Source organism: Cuculus canorus, chromosome 17, assembly GCF_017976375.1.
Source record: "Cuculus canorus isolate bCucCan1 chromosome 17, bCucCan1.pri, whole genome shotgun sequence".
NCBI classification, from domain to species: Eukaryota; Metazoa; Chordata; class Aves; order Cuculiformes; family Cuculidae; genus Cuculus; species Cuculus canorus.
The window spans coordinates 10,748,758-10,766,795 of record NC_071417.1 but is presented as its reverse complement, the minus strand read 5'-3'; the positions used below and the strand labels follow the sequence as shown (position 1 = coordinate 10,766,795).

The 18,038-nt window shown below is 38.5% G+C and overlaps 1 protein-coding gene across 5 annotated transcripts in view; it reads right to left on the bottom strand.

The window, feature by feature from the left end:
- Window positions 1–1,946: 1,946 nt before the first annotated feature.
- Window positions 1,947–18,038, bottom strand: part of IFT81 (intraflagellar transport 81) — a 68,341-nt gene continuing 52,249 nt past the window's right edge. Inside the window, exons 20-22 of one of the 5 annotated variants that reach the window (XM_054082203.1) lie at window positions 16,771–16,872; window positions 14,379–14,437; window positions 1,947–11,147 (exon numbers count right to left, since the gene is read on the bottom strand). The gene's annotated coding sequence lies outside the window, so the exon portion shown is untranslated. Of the gene's footprint in view, window positions 16,873–18,038 lie in introns of all 5 variants that reach the window. The other 4 variants (XM_054082202.1, XM_054082204.1, XM_054082205.1 and 1 more) reach the window with 4 other exon arrangements.

Sequence of the window (18,038 nt, the reverse complement as noted above, 5' to 3'; positions counted from 1 at the left end):
GGAGATACGGTGTCCTTTCAGTCTAGCTTGTTTACAGGTGGAAATGCTGCTAGGAAAGTGAGCAGAGTTTGCATTCTAGCGAATCTTGGGGCATTTTCTGGGATCCACTAGTTCAGCTACAGTTTGACAACTCCACTTCCACTGTAGACTTGATTCTTCCCCTTTTTTCCCACCATTTGAACATAGACCTTATCTAATATCTGGAAAGAACCTGCAAGCACAGTCTTCTGTTTTTGTTTCTGTCCTGTGTTCTGTTATGGCTCAGTGAATTTTGAGAGAAGAATGACTAACTAAAGGACTCTTCTACGTGTCTTTCTTTTCCAGAAAAGAAAAAGCTCTTCATTTCTTTCGTGGTTGCTTCCCTACCTTTCCGCAGATGTCCAAGACCGATGCTAGCTGACCAGTGAGGATTTCTTTGTAGGTGATACCCTCCAAATCACTAAAGATTTTCTGACAATTGCACATTTGAGAAAGATTTGCAGATCTGATGCTTGGTCTAGACAGCATAATGCAGAATGATCTACAAATACCCATAGAGATACTGCAGCAGAAGCAGTACCTGCTAAATTTGGCATCACTTGATATCATACAAATTTAGAATTGTGAATTGAAATTGAGGTTATTTCCCATTGCTATACAAGGATTCATAAAGTTTCCTATGAGATTTGTCTTGTCTCTTAAAGGAGATGGTTATCTTGACTCAGATCAGAATGATAGCACCTCAGCTCTGCCTTAAGTGGTGTGAGCCCATGAAAGCTTCCAGGCAATAAATACTTCTAGCATGTACAGATAGCTTTACATTCTTCATCTTTAATGAAAAAAAAAGAAACCAATTTATTTTGCTGAATGAAGTTGTGGTTTGCTTTTAGAGAAACCCCTTAGAGCAGTACCATGGAAAGAAACATGACAAAATGGGCTAGTTATGGCCTTGATGAAATTCCAGTCACATAATGGAAGTATACCATTCATACATTTGGCCTAATATCTTTTTCTCACAGTAATAAATTAGAGGAAGCAGCCAACACATCAGGCAGCAGCATTAAAATGGTTCCTGTAATGCTTACTAATTGAAGTAAATGGGAATTTGGCCTGAGAGAGGACTGCAGGATGCTTTCCTTCAAATTGCAATAACATTAAGTCACCCTTGTTGCTGCAAAGCAGATTCACAGTAGTGTTACTGGTCATAATGTGAAATCTCTCTTGCTGTACACAAAAACATATGTTTTGTAGCTCAATTTTCAAAGAAGAGTAATAGTTTTTACTGGAGCTAAACACAGCACAGAAGGGCACTACACTCAATGCCAGTTTGTTGAGCCAATACACCTGAATGCTGATCTGCAATAGCCTTCCCATTTCAGGCCTGGATCTCTTTCAGTGTCATGGACAAAGTTATACAGTTCTGCTTAACTGTGCCAAATTATGTCATGATTTTTGCAGACTGGCTAATTGCCTAATGTGGCTTAGGTTGAGACCACCAAACTCACTGCTGTTATTACCCTCGCCAAATACAAGTCTTCATGAGTGACAAATGGGGGCATTGTTTCTTCATCCTATGATACTATTTTATTCCTCTTAAATTACGATCATTAAAATGTTTCAGCCAGTTGAAATCTACAAAGACATATTAAAATACTGCAAAAGTGCTCTATCAAAATGGAAAGGTTTTAAAACTGCAGTTCTATCGTAGGATAATGCAGTTTAAATATAGTAACTGTTTTTTCCAGTCAGCTTGCTCTTTGATTTCATGGTATTATGTCAAGTGCTTTTTTTCCCTTCTTCCCCTTTAAGAGGCTTATAGCTTAAACTGCAAAATGTGAAAAAAATACTGAGATGTAACAATTACACAAACCCAGCAGAAAAATCAGTCATAAAATATGAATTTGAATTTTGAGAATTAAGATAATCTGAGTTTGCTCTGAATATTTATTTTTTTTTTTAATTCATAGGGCATGTGTGTTCCTGTATCAGCAGGAGGTAGGATTTGACTTCCACTGAGAATGGGAGACTGTGAATACAAAGGATAGTGTTGCTGCTGGGAGATTTCTAGAACTGGATCACTGTTCCTGCACAAAGCAGCTGCTTGCCGCCTTGGTAATGTAAAAGAGACAGTGAGACCGATTTTGATCTCAGTGACAGCAACTATAGGAGATCACAATTTGGCTTGGTAAAGTTCTTCTTCTATTTCTGTGTCCTATTGATAGTCACTCAATTGGAGTATTTGCTACAATTATCTCCATTTCCCTGTTTGGAAAATCTTTCTTTCCGACCTAGTGCTGACATGAAGAGGAGATCTAAAAGTATGGGAGAGAGCAACATTATATCACAACCAAGATACATCGTTCATATCTGAAAAAATAATTTATCCTTACTTGATGGCCAAGCAATTTCTCATAATGGGAAATCAGCTTGATTGCTATCTTAAAAATACACAACTTTAGAAATAAAGCAGTGCTCAGTACCCATGAGATTTGAGTTCTTATCTCATCCTGACCTGAATTTTCCATCTAATTAAGGTCTAATTCTAATTAATTTGGCAGCTAGCTGCCATTTTTTCCCGTGTAAATATCCCTTGTGTGTTTCTGGATCTCAATTTTGCTCTCTGTTGAGAGGCTAGGTATACTATCAAGTTTGTAGGGAGCTGCATGGCTAGGCACAGTATTTATAAAGTGGCAGAGTTTGTTGTTTGTAAGGTGCTAGAAAGCTGGCCTACATTCTAGTTCTGTAACAAGCTGATGGCTAATTGGGATGTCATAGCTGTGATCATACTAGTACTTACCTATAGAACTTAATAGTGTGATGAAAGTTGAATTACACTTTTACAGGACATGGGCCACCGCTTGCTGAGCAAAGAAATTGTTTCAGTTTTGAAGCTTTCAGTCTATGGTCTCTGGCATTCAGGAGAACAGTGCCAGTTCCAAGTTTGGCACATAAACACAAAACACAGCCTCATTTCTTACAGTCTTAAAACTTCAGTTAAGTATTTCGGATAGTTTCTTTTTGTGATTCTTGAGTATGTTAGAAACGGAAATGCTGACATGGCATTTAGAGTTTGCTTTGCCCTCTCTTCAACATGTAATGCACGCCAGTTTATATTAGTCAGATTCAAGTGAGATAGCCTGGTACTTAGTGGGCTAATGAGAAGTCCTAGAAACTATCAGCTACAAGGCAGGGTAGTAATTACTGTAGATTAATAGTACCATTGTATCTATCTCTAGGAGCACTATAAATTCAAATTCCTTTCCTGCTTCATAGGTGTTTATTGGGATGGAACCAAAGTCTTGTGCGTTGAAAGGAAAACAGAGTGGAGAGTACCTATCCACACTGCTTTGCAGGATCCTGTTTGTGATAGGATGGATGAAGGAAAGGATGTCCAAGAAAAGTACACAAAGACTTACACTTTTCATATGTTTGTATTCAATTAGTCTGTTCATATTGATGTTTATATTAATCTGAGAGCAGCAATGACAACCAGAATGTAGCTCAGTAATGCTAGTTTTTTATCTTTTCACCTTCTATCTACTCAGGCTTTGTACAGTAAGACAGTTAAAGTGAGCCATCTGAATTACTTGGTTTTAAAACTTCTTTTTCTTTCTTTCATCTCTTGACCCTGTCAGAGGCTGCAATCAAGGTGGTATAAAAAACATATATTTCCTTTTTTTCAATGTTAGTTCTGTACCATGAACAGTTCCACCATGCAACGGTGTCTGTCATTTCATATATTTACTGGATCACAATATAAAGTCACACTCCCTCTGGCTTTTTAGGATTGAAAGAAAGACATCCAGATGCATTCTGTGTAGGTGAGTAGCAATAATGTAAGATTGAAAAGCCTTTCTTAGTCATGGAGATTACTTCATTTTCAGCCATTGTTTGGGGCTAATGGTACATTACTACCACTTTTATTACACTTGTGACATTTGGTGATATGACACCAGCTGAAGTTACTTTTTGTGTTTCTTGTGGAGGATTTCCTCTAAACTCACAGACAGTTATTAGTAACACAGCAAAGAAACACACTTAGGTTTCCAGACATTGATAAATTTATCATCTCTCATGAAATAAGACAAAATGAAGGACTGAAACCAAATGATGTGTTTGATTTACCAGTTTAATTCTTCCAATCTGAACCATCAGAAATCTGTGTAACCCACAGCCCACACGGGCTTTGTTTTTCAAAAGGCTTTCTGTATTTCTATGGTAAGGTTAGTGGGTGCAATTAGACTGTGTCTGTCATCTTGCCTTCCCTTTCTTAAGGTCTTCACATCTGCCTCCTAACACGGGCTGTTGAGGAGGAAAAGAGAATCTGCTAGACTGCTTTCATTCTCTTATCAGTGTGAATCTAACCTCATCTGAACACGATTTTCTTTAGTGGAATAAACGCTATATTGATCTTCCATGTTTCTGCTTACTCACCTCATTTCTACTATTCAATACAATCTGTATAGGTATTTCACAGAAACGACAGATTTTTGAAGGGGCTTTAACCTCCTAAATTGCCTGTAGTAATTTTTGGTCAGTCACAGAACAAAAATTCCTACAATTAATCTGTCAGAGCTCAAGGCTTCCAATATGAGAGATCTGGGTTTCTTTGTTGTTTGTGCATAGATTTCTTTCATGTCAGTGGTGCTGCATGTGAACTCAAATTATCCTGACCTACAATACTTGTTCTATTTTAAGGTTCTGGGTTTTGAAATGATTGTTTGACTCCTGGGTGTTGCGTTTGTTTCCCCCCCCACCCCAGTTCTGTTAGAAAAAGAAAACCTCCCCTGAGTCATATTTTAAAAATACTGTTACGCTCTTAAAGCTGCTTCTGCTCCTGTGTCACAAAGCATTACTGAAAAGATACTCATTTTTACCACCTACAATTGCTCAGATGGAGAACTTCAAGAATTCTTTTCAACTCCCATGTTGAAACTGTGCTGGCAGAATTCTTATTCCTAGAAGTGCACTACAATCCTGCTGTGTGCAGGTTGGACTTTTTATAAGAACAATGCTATAGAGCTTATAATTTAATATTGATAACATTATCAAACACTATTAGTAGTAATAATAGTGCTGATATCGTGGCTACTACTACTTCATTAATAATTTGCATTTGCAACTTCTAATCAAGGACCTCAAGCATTTCATAAACCTTAATGAAAATGACATTATACAATATCCCTGAGAGAACAGTATTATTATCCCCGTTTCACAAAAACAGGAGCTGAGGTTCAAAGTCATAGTCACGCAGTCTATGGCAGAACTAGAAATAGAAATAGTCTCCTGGCTCCCAGTCCTGTTTCTTCTTCAATCACCCTAAATAGTTTCTAGTGTAGTTTTGTAATACATTTATCACATGATTTTAAAAAATCTTGTCCTCTTTGTTAAGGAAAACTAAAAAAGTAAAAAATAAAAATTTAAAAGTGATTAAAAAAAGGAAACTACCTAATTTTTGAACAAGGTTGCAGAAATGATTCTAGCTGTTTCATTGGCAATGCCATCCAAATTTCAGGAGTTAATCCTGACCCGAAGTACCCCTAAAATAGATGTCTTTGCCTCCAGCTAATCAACAGGCTTACTAAGATTGCCTAAATAATTTATGTATAACCAACCAGTGGAAACTAGATCTGTGATTTCCCTAGATACATATTCTGCATGTATCATGTATATCATTGCCTATTTCTGATATTCATTTGAAATTCACTTGGGACATTTCAGAACACTTTCGTACTCCAGCTGTATAGCACTAAGAAAAAGCCAGCTGGAGACAAAATACCATATATTTGAACTGGGCAAAATAATATTTTAAATCCAAATGCATGGTAGACGAAGATGCTGAATTTTCTGTTCATGAACAGTGGTTTAGTATTAAAAAAAGCTCTTAACACTGGCCCATATGGATAAGCATTTTGCTTCTCTCTGCCCTGTTTGGACAATAAAAATAATGGCGTTTAGCAGCAACATTCAAAGACAATATAGTGATATGCAGTCAAAGAGATAAATATGAGATATGAAATAAAATCAAAATTAAATAATCTTTTTCTCATGTATAGCATAGAAAACATGAAAAACATACACTACCAAACTGTGCTTTTTGGACACACTTGTGTAATGTTGCCTTCAACGGAGTACTGAAATAAAGCTTGGATGAAGACTCACTCTACTGTGGAGCGAACAGATTTTCTTTTCCAGTGTCTGCAAACAGAAAGCAAAAGCATTAGCAGACATTGTCCTGCCTTGTTCTGACTGCAAACTCAAGGATCTGTTTCACATCTGTAGCTGAAATGGAAGGTACAGTACAAACTGTCTATCTGGAGTTCATAACTTTTATCCAGAATTCATAACTGGAAAACATATTCTGTCTCTTTTGGCTAGCAACTGCTAAGAGACAATTCTTGCTCATGTCTGCTCCACTGTGCCAGGAATGCTGCGAACTGTTTACTGTACTTGTTGAGACTAGCTGCAAAATTAGGGCCAGGTTGTAGCTTTAATCTGACATGCAGGAGGTGGAGGAGGAGCACCAGGTTCTCCAGGAATAATTAAGGTGTGGCAGCCAGAAATTTTGCAGCAGTCACTGAAAGAATACAGCAAACATCGTTGCTACCCCACATCGGCTCAGCCTTACGGGTTGGCACTGCCTTCATCTGTGGAGTTTATGGCAGCAGTGAACCAGAACAATGCTTGTGTAGTTATTTATACCTGTGCAAAAGTAGTGTGAAGCGCTGTCATTCCAAAGCGTATCATTTTACATGCACCTCTACCTCCCCATGCTATTTTTATCAATCCAATAACGTCCATCTATTCTCAAAGTTAACAATGTCACTATATTCCTCATATTTCTGTCTTGACATATTTAATCTCTGCACAGTTGAAATTCCTTCAGGCCTAAGCCTCGGGGCAGTATGTTGAGTTCATGTATTATTCCCAAATGTGAACTTGATTACCTTGCACATACAAGATTTTTCACACTTCAAATGCCACAGAAAAGACCAAGAAGAAAGATGAATGAAAATCTAATTGAAGATGGTAAAGACGTGAATTGTTTCTGGCCTGTATTCACGTAGCACCTGTTTATGACAACTGTAGGAAGGGATAAGCAGATCTGCTAATTCATATTTGCTATGCAGGACTCTGTGCTGCTCTGTGAGGCTGGAAGATTTCCAACGCTTAGATCAACCTTTAAAAGCAAGCACCACTTTTTTGAAGACGTCCCCACTCCCCACGGCATAGTAACCTGGCAGGTATTCTGTCAAGGCTGGTGGATGCTCATCAGCTGCGAGAAAACTTGGAGTATTCAATATCTTTGTATGGTGAGACAAATTTAGGGTGGTTCTACATTGTAACAACTGATAGAACCTCAAAATATTAAAACTGGGCATTTCATGGCCATTTTGTGCTAGATATGAAGTGCGGGAGCCATTAGCATCTCCCATTGCATCTATGTTTCTTTCTGTGCGTCTGGGGATGTATCTAACTCATCTCAACTGTAGCAAAATGTTATGTCCAATTTCTTGAATAAACCCCTTATCTCCTATACATTTACAATTTTTGCTTGAAGAGCTGTAGTTGCCATCTGAAAACAGTTTTGAGCTTCTAGTAAATCCTTTCATTTGATCCTGGCTGACACATATGATATTGTCATTTGTTAAAGTTTCTGTACATTTTAATTCCTTCTGAATCCTGCAATAAAGAGGCCTGAAGACCATGGTAAGCTGAAGTAGTACCAATAGTTTATTTTTTTTGGCTCAGAGAAGAATCAACTCAATTATTGTGATTAGGAAAGAAGCTCAGTTAAGTTTGTTCTCACTTCAGTTTTGTGAAAGGATTTTCTTCCTTTCCTGAATACGATGAAATAAAAAGCAGATATTGAAAGATTTTTTTTTTTCTGAAGGGAATATAAAAATCTCAGGCTATAAATTCACCATGACAGTAAAAATATGTATCAGATTTTTTGATGGGTTGGCTTAGTGCCAGTCAGCAGTCTATGCTTGATCATGTGTTGTCTACAGGAACCTTTTTTACTTTACGCTGCTATAATCTTTATGTGTCTGTTCTCTCACAAGCTTAATAAACGCTATATAGTACATTCTGTCCCATTTGTCACAAGTGCTATTGTATGTCTATCCTGGATCTATGTTGGATTAGTATATAGATGAGAGATCCCAGATACTTTCTACAAAGAGACTGTCAAGGAGGATGTATACAGATAAAAAACCAAAGCTCAACTGCTCACTTTTGGGAGTAGCTGCATTAAAACAGTCTGCTGAAACATATTTTGGAAGGTCATTCTCTTATTTCAGAGATGTTTGGAAGAGGTTTGACATTTTTATTAGTAATTCTTTATTCTTTGAGGTGTAAACCAGCTGTTGTGGCTTTTGCATGACTAACTCTGGAAGTATCAGAGAGAAAACTTTCAGAAAATTCTAGAAAAAGCTGTACTATACATAGAAATGCCACAATCTCAGATCCTCCCAGACCAAAAAGTAAATGATACCTAAGTGGCAACATAGGAATCTCCCTTTTCTGAAGGCATAAAGTTTCCACTTTTAGCTCTGAAGTTTCATGGCCTTCCACCTGCCACTGGGCCAGAGTGGTGACCATTTGTTGGCTTGCAGGGCTGTGTCATTTCAGAAAGAAATTCCACTTGAAACGGAGAAAGTGAACATTTTTGTGAAGTATATATTCAATTACTTACACGACAGCTGCTTGGAAGACAGAAGCCAAGCACTTACAAGAATGATTTTAAATAGGCAGAAATTCTCAACAAACCAGTCAGCTTTCTTTTAACTGGATTCATACAGAAACAGCAGATAATTAATTGAGCTCAGAATACATGTCATACTGGGTTTGCATTAGCTGAAAGGTTTGGAAATAATTAAGAGCAAAACTGTTAATGCTACATTTAAATAGCTGCTGCCTATCTGTCCAGTATGAAAGCCCAATCTGTTGTATTCAATCAGCTTTCAGCTGCTACTTGCCAGTAGCCTAATTCCCCAGTCTTGTCTCTGTGCTGTGCTTGCGCATTCCACTACCTGCTAAGTTAAACCCCGCTGTCCTGATTCTGCATGGAGATTTCTAGTGCTATTCAAACTATCCACACTGGTTCAGAATATAGCCCCAAACCTGTGTGCTGTGTGGAGCTGCCATACAAACATCCCTGGTTTCAGTGGAGCACCACATGGCTGAAAAGAGGAGTCGGCAGCTGTGTAGTTAGATCACAGGATTAGGGCTGTGTTCATTCATACCATTCTCTGTACATTTATGCAGTTTTGACAAGCTGTTGACCTGCTATATTTCCACCTTCGGTCATCTTTTTTTTAAGTGATGCAGTTGACAAGGCAGAGTAAATTGCTCACCCAAACTGGGACACTTCATATGAAAGAATCTCTCAGTTTTCCTAAATCTCTTTGCATGTGTATTTCAAGATCAATACGTTGGCAAATCATTTATATTGCGTAAGGATTCAAAAAATCAATAATTGAACTCCTTATGTGCTGAGCTCGTGCAAAGTTCTGTGCAAATTGTGTATGAATGCTAGAGATAAGTCTCTGCTTAGGTCTGGCAGTTATAAAGCTATATGGGTAGCGTTAGAAATACATTGCAATGAAAGGGATTTTCAGGTTGAGAGGCATTCTAAGCCTCAAACCTGTACCACCAGTTCTTTGCTGAGAACTCCATAGTAAAAATGGCAAAGTTCATTGCACAGGCATTTGCGAGGAACTAAAGAGTAATTCATTGACCTTTGCAGATTAAGTAATGCATAGTGTCATAAGGAAGTGATATTTGAGGATCAAACATCAAATGTACACAATTATCTGCCATTACCCTCTCAATGGAAGCAATCGGGATTTCCTGATCCTAACGTGTTTCGTATTCTTGGCATCTTGAATATGTTTTCTGTCATCTGTGGACAACAGAAAACTGAATACTTTAAGCATGTCAGAGTATGCTTAGTGCATTGCCTGCCTTCCTTTTTTCTGGAAATGTACATCTGCGGGAAAAAAGGAAGATCGCTAAGGAATGGGTGTGCAGATGGAATACTGAAGGCTCTGTGCTTGGCTCTCAGATTTAACAGAAGTCTCAATGCCTGACTCTATGCCTCAGTTTTCACTGAATTAAATGGGACTGAAGTGTTTGCGTAATACAGAGAAAATTCTTCCACTTAAAGGGCTTTGAGATAATGAACAGTAATAGAGCAACAAAGAACGGTTTCATTGCTTTTACAGGACATTTATATTACAGAAAGATGACATGAATGAAAATGAACCATGTGATAATTCAAAATGTGAATGCAATAAAAGCTAAATATGCTTTTGATAAAGTAATGTTTTTAAAGCCATTTCTTTTTTTTAGAAATTCATGGTACAGCATTACACTATTGAAAAATGAAATCAGTGAAACAGAGAAAAAAATTCTGTTCATCAGTCTTAATAGTTGAGTTCATAATTGTGTGGCAGATGAAGAAAAAAAAAAAATTGGAGCAGTCCAGAGCCGCTGGACGAGAGAATCACTTTGCCTCGGGACATTGAGATAATTTATCTGTGTGGCTTAGAAAAAATGCTAGATAAGACTGATACTTGGAGAGGCTGAAGCACGTCCAGGCTTAGCCTTTGGATTATCAAGAAATGAAGAAATCTAGCAACTGGCATCTGAATATGTTAAAGCTGTAGATTCTAGCATGGGAACAGGGAACTGTATTTATGAGGCGAAAATATATCAGAGATTAATTAATTTCTATATATAATATATACGTTTTACATATACAAAAACTTTGCCAAAATGTGAATAATTTGCAAGCACGCTGAAATTAGAAAATGCCAGAAAAAAGGTTGCCTTTCCATGTATATGCCCTAAAGTAATCTTTAATTGCATGGTTGCTGGCTTATTTTTCTGACTCTGAAATTTTCTAATTTCAGTGCATGCTTGATTTTGCAGTCTTAATACTTTTGCTTTTAAATAAAGACTTTGGGGATGTATTTCCCCAGGTTTTTGAAAAAGCATTTGAAAACATTGATATTCCATCCTACTGACATCCAGATGGGTCATCATCAGGTTGTAACCTTTATCTATCTTCTTAGGAGACTCCTCAGCAGCAATAACTGATGTCGGTGTGATGCTGAGGTCTGAGCAGTGATGCTGCATGTCTTCTGTCATGTGGCATAAAGCTATGGGTGTTAGATGAGAAGACTGTAAGGCAAGGGAGCACCTGAACTGAGTTTTAAATAAGTTACTTATTATTGTTCTCTCAGATCCTTTTCTATTCATTAATGCTCCATATTGTGCAACCATTAACAACCTCGCTTAGACAGCAGTCGTGTAAACTTCATCGAATGGATTCTGTACTGCCTTGTACCAGATGTGAGGTCACTTCTCCTCATGCAAAATTAATGTAAAATGTTGATTTCTGATTTGCTAACATTTTTAAACCACTTTGCACTTAGTTGATGCAGCTGTGAATGGTAGCACATAATCCTACAGAATGCAAATCCAGGGCCCATATGCTGAGGAGAGCTACACTTTAAGCTGATGTTTTCACCGTGGTTAAGTCAGAGTAGTCACACTGGCAGCACTGAAGTTGGATCCGGTGTACTAAATCGTTAATTCTCATCTGCTTCTTTCTAGTGTGGATTGAAGAGTTTTGATCAATAGTGGCAGTATGCAAAGCCTCATAAAAATTGTTAATTTCCTAAAATCTATTGCCATGCTCAGGCATTTAGTCTTTCGTATGGCTAACTGGCAGGGTAATATTTCAACTCTGAGCACAACAGAAGGGTTCCCTAACTGGTATTCACCTCTGCTGCACTGAAAAGGCTGTGCAGTCCTGGATTCTGAACTGTCACAGCAGAGGAGCTTTCAGAACTCAGGAACCTGACTCTAACGAGATAGCTCAGAGGTAGAAAAAGATCCTCCGTATGAAGATTCAGACAGGGTGTGAGAGGGTTAAGTACTTACTGCAGTTACTTTTTAGTTGATTAATTTGAGCCAGGTCTATGCGCCCGGTACTGAAGCTGCAAACTGAAAGTTCTCTGTAAGATCTGGAAGCAGCAACAGGTTGCCTTCCACAAATAATACTCGAAGTTAAACAGTGATTTCACAAGGTCCAGGACACAGTATAAATAAGAAAGCAGAAAACCCCAGGAAATCCTTAGTTAATAAATGTTTTCTTTTAAACATTATATGCTTTTCTTGATCTCAGAATCCTTTTCAGAGTAGACACTAAACAGAGGGAAGAAAAAAAATTTTCTCTGACTTGAGGGAGATATTTTGACACACAGAAAGCGTAGTTTGTTCTCAAGCTTTTCAGAGTTCATCCAAAAGCTTGTAGACGTGGCAAAAGGTAAGAGACGAATGAAATACTCTATTATCAAGAGACCAAGCTTGTGTCAAAAAATCTCTAGTGCATCATGCTGACACCAAACACAGCATTTGGTGACTGCAGGAGATTGGGTTAGTGTAATATTTTGAATTGAGCAATCACAAAGGATGTCGAGGCATGTTGGGCCAAATTCAGCCAGGAGGTAGCTGTATCGATTTTACTGGATTTATACCCAGAGGAAATTGGTTCTTTTTATTATGGTCAAAATCAACACTCAGGTATAAATCGAGCAGCTGTACAAAAGCTGTGAATTCTTTGAAGTAATAATTTTAAAAGTCATTCAGTTGTTTCAGCTAAACACAGGCTGTGTATTTCAGATAATTGATTCTGCTGTTTTCATCTTTGGCTTCTAAAGCAACTGGAGTTGCTCAAAATTGAAAAGGAGGGAAATGGGAACAATTTTTATTAAGTTTTTTCACTTTTAGTATGCACTAATGCTCACTGTTTCTAAGGCCTGATTATCCTCAGTCCACCCCACTCCAGATTCAGGGCCTGTTTAGGTCACAAGTGTTCCTCTTCTGTCTAAAGCATCATCTCTGTCTGGTATTTATTACATAGTCCAGTGGACTGAACGACCTGTGAGTGGGCTAAATGCCAGAGGAAAACATGCGCAGGCTGGAGGCAGCCAAAAAACTACTGGGCAGTCATTGAGGAGCTATGAGGGGGTTTGTCTTGTTTTGTTTATGTGTTTTTTTTAATCTATGTGTTTTTTTTAAAACCACAAACTCTGCTGTGGAAAATACGTATTTTGGCTTTGTACAGGTTTCTATATTCTGTTCAGCCCACTTAGTGGTATATTAACTTTTGTCACATGATTTGTTTCTTCTCTTACTGTCGCCATGGGGAAGAAGTGTTGGAACTGTAGTCCTTGTTGTGTGGTGTTGAGGTTTATTACTTCTATGTTTGCATTGCATGCAAATGAGGAACTGCATCTTACTTTGGAGGGAAAGGTAACCCATCAGCTCCTGAGCAAGGTCAGCAAACCTGGTACGTGTACAGAACTGGTGTAAAAAGTGTGGCCGTGGGTAACCGTTCTGTATCAAAGAGAAGGATTTTCTTTATCTTTTCTTAGAGCAGCAGGGAGGCATTTCAGCAGCCATTACAATAATTTCTATATCTTGGGAGGCTCAGAGTTGCTGTAGCAACCTTTTGCCAGATAGGAATTTGGCTGGTGAAGCCCCACAGGAATCTGCTCCCACTCTTGACTCACCTCTCACATCACCGGTCTCAACTGCCAGGGAGAAACCCCAGCTGTGAATCGGGGAGGGGGGTGAAGGACCTCTTTCCACAGGTTCCTCACAAAACCTTCCCCTAATTACCAGGATCAGATGCTTTTTGGCAGTTTTCCATGGAAGCAGAGCTTCGCTATGTGTACAGAGTTCTCTGCCTGAACCCAAATTGTAAAAATGGTCATAGTAAATTTTGTGCATACAAACAAGCCCTTATTCATGCACTTGCAGATACAGAAACTGAACATGCAAAAGCAGGGAGTACAGTTTTAGAGACCAGTGTGGGAAGTTTGACTGGGAGGCAGCAGGAGTTCTGGTGACACAAAAGAAGTATTATAAAGTCACTGAGGAGATCAGGCAGATGGGAGCAGACTTGAGTAGGAAGGAATACAGACAAGGTCCCCAAAGCCTGTTACTTAAATTTGGATAAAAAATGAAGTGTGAAGTTGGTCAGAGCATGAGGGGATGCATCACTGCTAAACCAGTTCCTTGAGAAGTGTGAAATAGTTTCTAGAGTAATGAAAGACAGTTTTTTGGCCTTCCAAGCTGCTATATGGTTGAGAAAAATATTTGGAAGATTTTATTTATAGATAGTATTGCCCTATGGTTATAGAGAAAAGACAGTTATTTTAGACTCATGGCTTATATTTCTAATTCCACAGTTGATTGTCATTGCCAAACCAGAGGACCCTGTATGTAAAGCCTAGAAAACAATAAGTAATATGATAGTGCAACAAGCAACTTAAGCTGCCCCGGTCTGGTACTTCCGCTAAAAGAAGTTTTGCTCCTACCTTACACCTTGCTGCTCATTTCCATGCCTGTCTCATTCCTCATTGTATTGGTACAGCCACTGGAAAGTTATCCAGGGAAGAAAAAGTTTATTTTAACCAGATAGATTCAGTGTTCAGACCTATAAGCAATTTTACCAGTACAGTTATCTGTTCAAGCTGTTAACTGAGAGGCTGTCTGGACTTTTTTTCCCTGCCTTACTTTTCAGGTGAAGAGCTCTGTGCTGTGGCTTGCAGTTCTGCTGCATGAGCACTGGTGCCAGCAAGACTGAAGGGTGGCATGGCTTCGTAGGGGAAGGACAGCAGAAGCGGGAAACCGACTGCAGTACCTTAAGCCCAGACTGAGCTTTCAGAACGCCAACTGTAGCCTTGGTCTTTGGAGCACTTAGTTAGGCAAGCATGCCCAGAGCTCACCCGACTCATAGCAGATAAGTCTGGGTCTTCCTGGGACTGTATGCTGCCTTCTGTTGTAGCTCTGTTGGAGGAGGAGGAGGAGATAGTGTAACTATTGTTTTCTTTTTATATATTATTTATTGATGGTTGCTTTGAAATCAGAATATGTAAGACCAGTTCTTTCCTTGGTTTCCAGTTCCTACTCCCAGGCCTGCCTCTGTAACTCATTAATAGTCTGCTTAGACTAAAATATCAAAAGTCAAGCAGCACGTACCAAAAAAAGAGGTGGTTTGAATTAGTATGTTGACTTGGAAAACTAGTTGGCTGAGAAGCTAGCCTGCACTCATTTTTGCCAACTGTGTTGCAGGGCAGCTGCGTCTGGCAAGCAGACAGCTCAGCTAGGGAAATTAAACATAAAATTGTCCAACAAGGATCACCAAAGCTCATCTTGAAGCACTTGGAGGCTCTTCCTACACTAGAGATGTACCGGCTTAACAAAATAGATTATAAGTTTATGAGGTTAAACCAGGTCAAATCCATAATGCTAACACAAGATCTAACTCTTGCAGATATTATTTTAGGTTGCACAGACAGGCCACTAAATGCAACAAACTGAGAAATGCAGTTAAACAAATTTTGATTTGTGTCTCTAATGATTTCCACTGGTTTAAAGCACAAGTAAAGCAGGGTAAATTCCAGAGGACAATAATCTCTGTGTTGGTTTGTTTTTAACCAAATATCTTGTAGTCTGAAGCACTTTTTAATCATACAAGGAAGGCAAATATACTGACAGGTTTCTCAGGCTGCAGAAACATGTCAGGTCTTGGACAGAAAGTGGGCCCGTGTATGGTTATGGTCAGCTAAATGTGTCGCTGTGTGGCAGCAAGAAAGGCAGGTGGGCTTTGGAAAGCTGACTGGTCTGTGTGCACCAGCAAAGTAATCAAAACTGAATATGGACTGTGCCCTAGTTAGACTTATTCTGACTATTCAAAGCTGTGTGTTGTTTCATGCAATTTGGGATACAGCCTGGGCTCTGTTTCGGGGGTGTGTGTGTATGTTTTTTACTGTATATTTTTAAAAAGAGCACCCAGTTCTGAGGAATCTATTCCCAGCTAAAGCACACAAGCTCTGGAAAGGTCAGAGAGAGGCATCTCTAGCTTTGGTAAATAAACAAATCTCTTCTCTGTGGCTGGGATGTTGTATTAATAGCAGTAGATTTGGTTTCGCATTGTGGAGCTCCTCCTGTTTCATTGCTATTGAAGATAAGAGAACACAAAATGTTCCGTCACCCTCCCCAAGAGAAAACAAGCCAACAGGCAGCAGCTATTGTGTTTAAAGATATTACTAAGGCAAAGACCTGGAGAACACAAACATTCACATTTACATTGAGTAACTACTGGGTACCACAGCCAACACAACAGTAGCTCAACGTTATTTAATGTCTGACATGAAAGAGTTTGCAAGACAAAATCACTACAGTAGAAATAACCTGAAAATAAGGGTTGCGCTTTAAGCAGATGGAAGTTGATTTTTCCCTTTTGCATTTTTCTTAGTGATTCAGCTGCAGCAAAATAATGGGGCTTTTCTGCTGCTTAACCTATTCACCATTCTGCTACAATCTGGTTTACTTCACTTTTGCAACTTTTGGAGTTATTCAGACCTTCATTACAGGGATACTAGGATTGGAAAAGTTTCTCCAAACAGTTCCTGAAAGGAAAAGATTTCTTGTGAAATTGTAAAGCTCTCTAAATTAGCAGAATGTGTGCATAAGATAAATTAATTGCGCTCTAGCCTAGAGCTTCTCTACACAAGTTATTTGGTAATAATAAATTCTAAAATTCCACAAGTGGAGTATTTGGCTTTGGAATATGTACTCCTGAGTGGAAGGCAGACTTAGCTCATGTTAGCTAGTGGAGGAGAAGCGTGATGGGAAGAAATGACGAATTTATCCTCGACTAGTTAATGTATATGTTTCATTAGCTAATATATGTTTAAGACATACCTTTTGTACTTAGTGACCCTTTGGCACCAGATCGGGCAGCAGTCCAAAAAGGAGACAGTCTTCTCTTCTGCAAATAAGCATCTTCTGTTGCAGAGCAGATTGCTAGATACAAGTAAAAATAAACATGAACCAAATCAGATAATTCTCCTCTGAACAGTTGTTTTCCTTGCCCTTGAAATGTCATCAGCTACAGATTTATTTCTTTCCCTTTCTCAGGTGGAGAATCGGTTCAGAGGGGAGATCTTCCTGCATGCATTTTGTAAAACTACACCTCTACGTAGGATACATAAACAAACCAAATGACTCAACAGAAAAAAAAAAGTTACATGCTGTGAGATCTTTTCCTCTAGGGATATTTTCACTGGAAGAACATAAAAACTTTGGCAGAAGACAAAGACACTGAAATCACCAAAATTGTTCTTTCCCTAGTCTGAGTCTGACCAGTCTGGAATCTAAATTTTGGATGTGGTGCCTGATCTGGCCCGAAGGTCACAGTCCACCTTTCTACCTGTCGTGGGAAAAATGAGAGCCTCAGCTGACGTTAAGATGCTGCTTACACATAATGTTTGTAAGTGAATGTCACTGCCCATCTGCTATACTAATTGCATTTTACAAAAAAAAAAAAGATTAATTATTTCTTCTAGATCAGTACATCTGCAAATTCCTCTGAAAAACTCACAAGAAATTCTGGGCAGAGACAATGAACTTATTTGACAGCTACCGATGACTCTTTAAGATGATTATAAATGTTCAGAGACAGTAACAGTCTTTGTACTTAAGCATAAAAAAAAATGGTAATTGTTCCATCTTGAAGCTTCCTCACCGTTTGAGAACAACCCCAAATTTAATTCTGCCATCACGGGAATTTTGGCTGAGTTAAATGTGAGAAAAGATTTCAATTTTGAGCATGAAATTTCTTTTAACTGTGATTTCTGATACAACATATGCCATAGAAATGAGGAAAAAAACCTGCAGTTAGTGTGAGGACCTTCTGATCTTTCTGAAGGCTCCTATGGGTCCCAGTGTATTGGTGCTTGAAAGGATTAATATAGATGTTCTTGGAAAGGAATGAGTTTTATTTGTACCTGATTCCAAGAAGGTTTTCCTTTCCAAACCAATTTAAGAGTCATCAGAGCTGTGCTGTGAATAAGACATTCTAAATAAAATGAAAATCTTTGCGCAGAACATTTTAAATTTAATTACATCATAAGCTGTGAAAATGGAAATGTTTATTTTTACTTTAAGAGATATCATTGTGAAATTTCAAA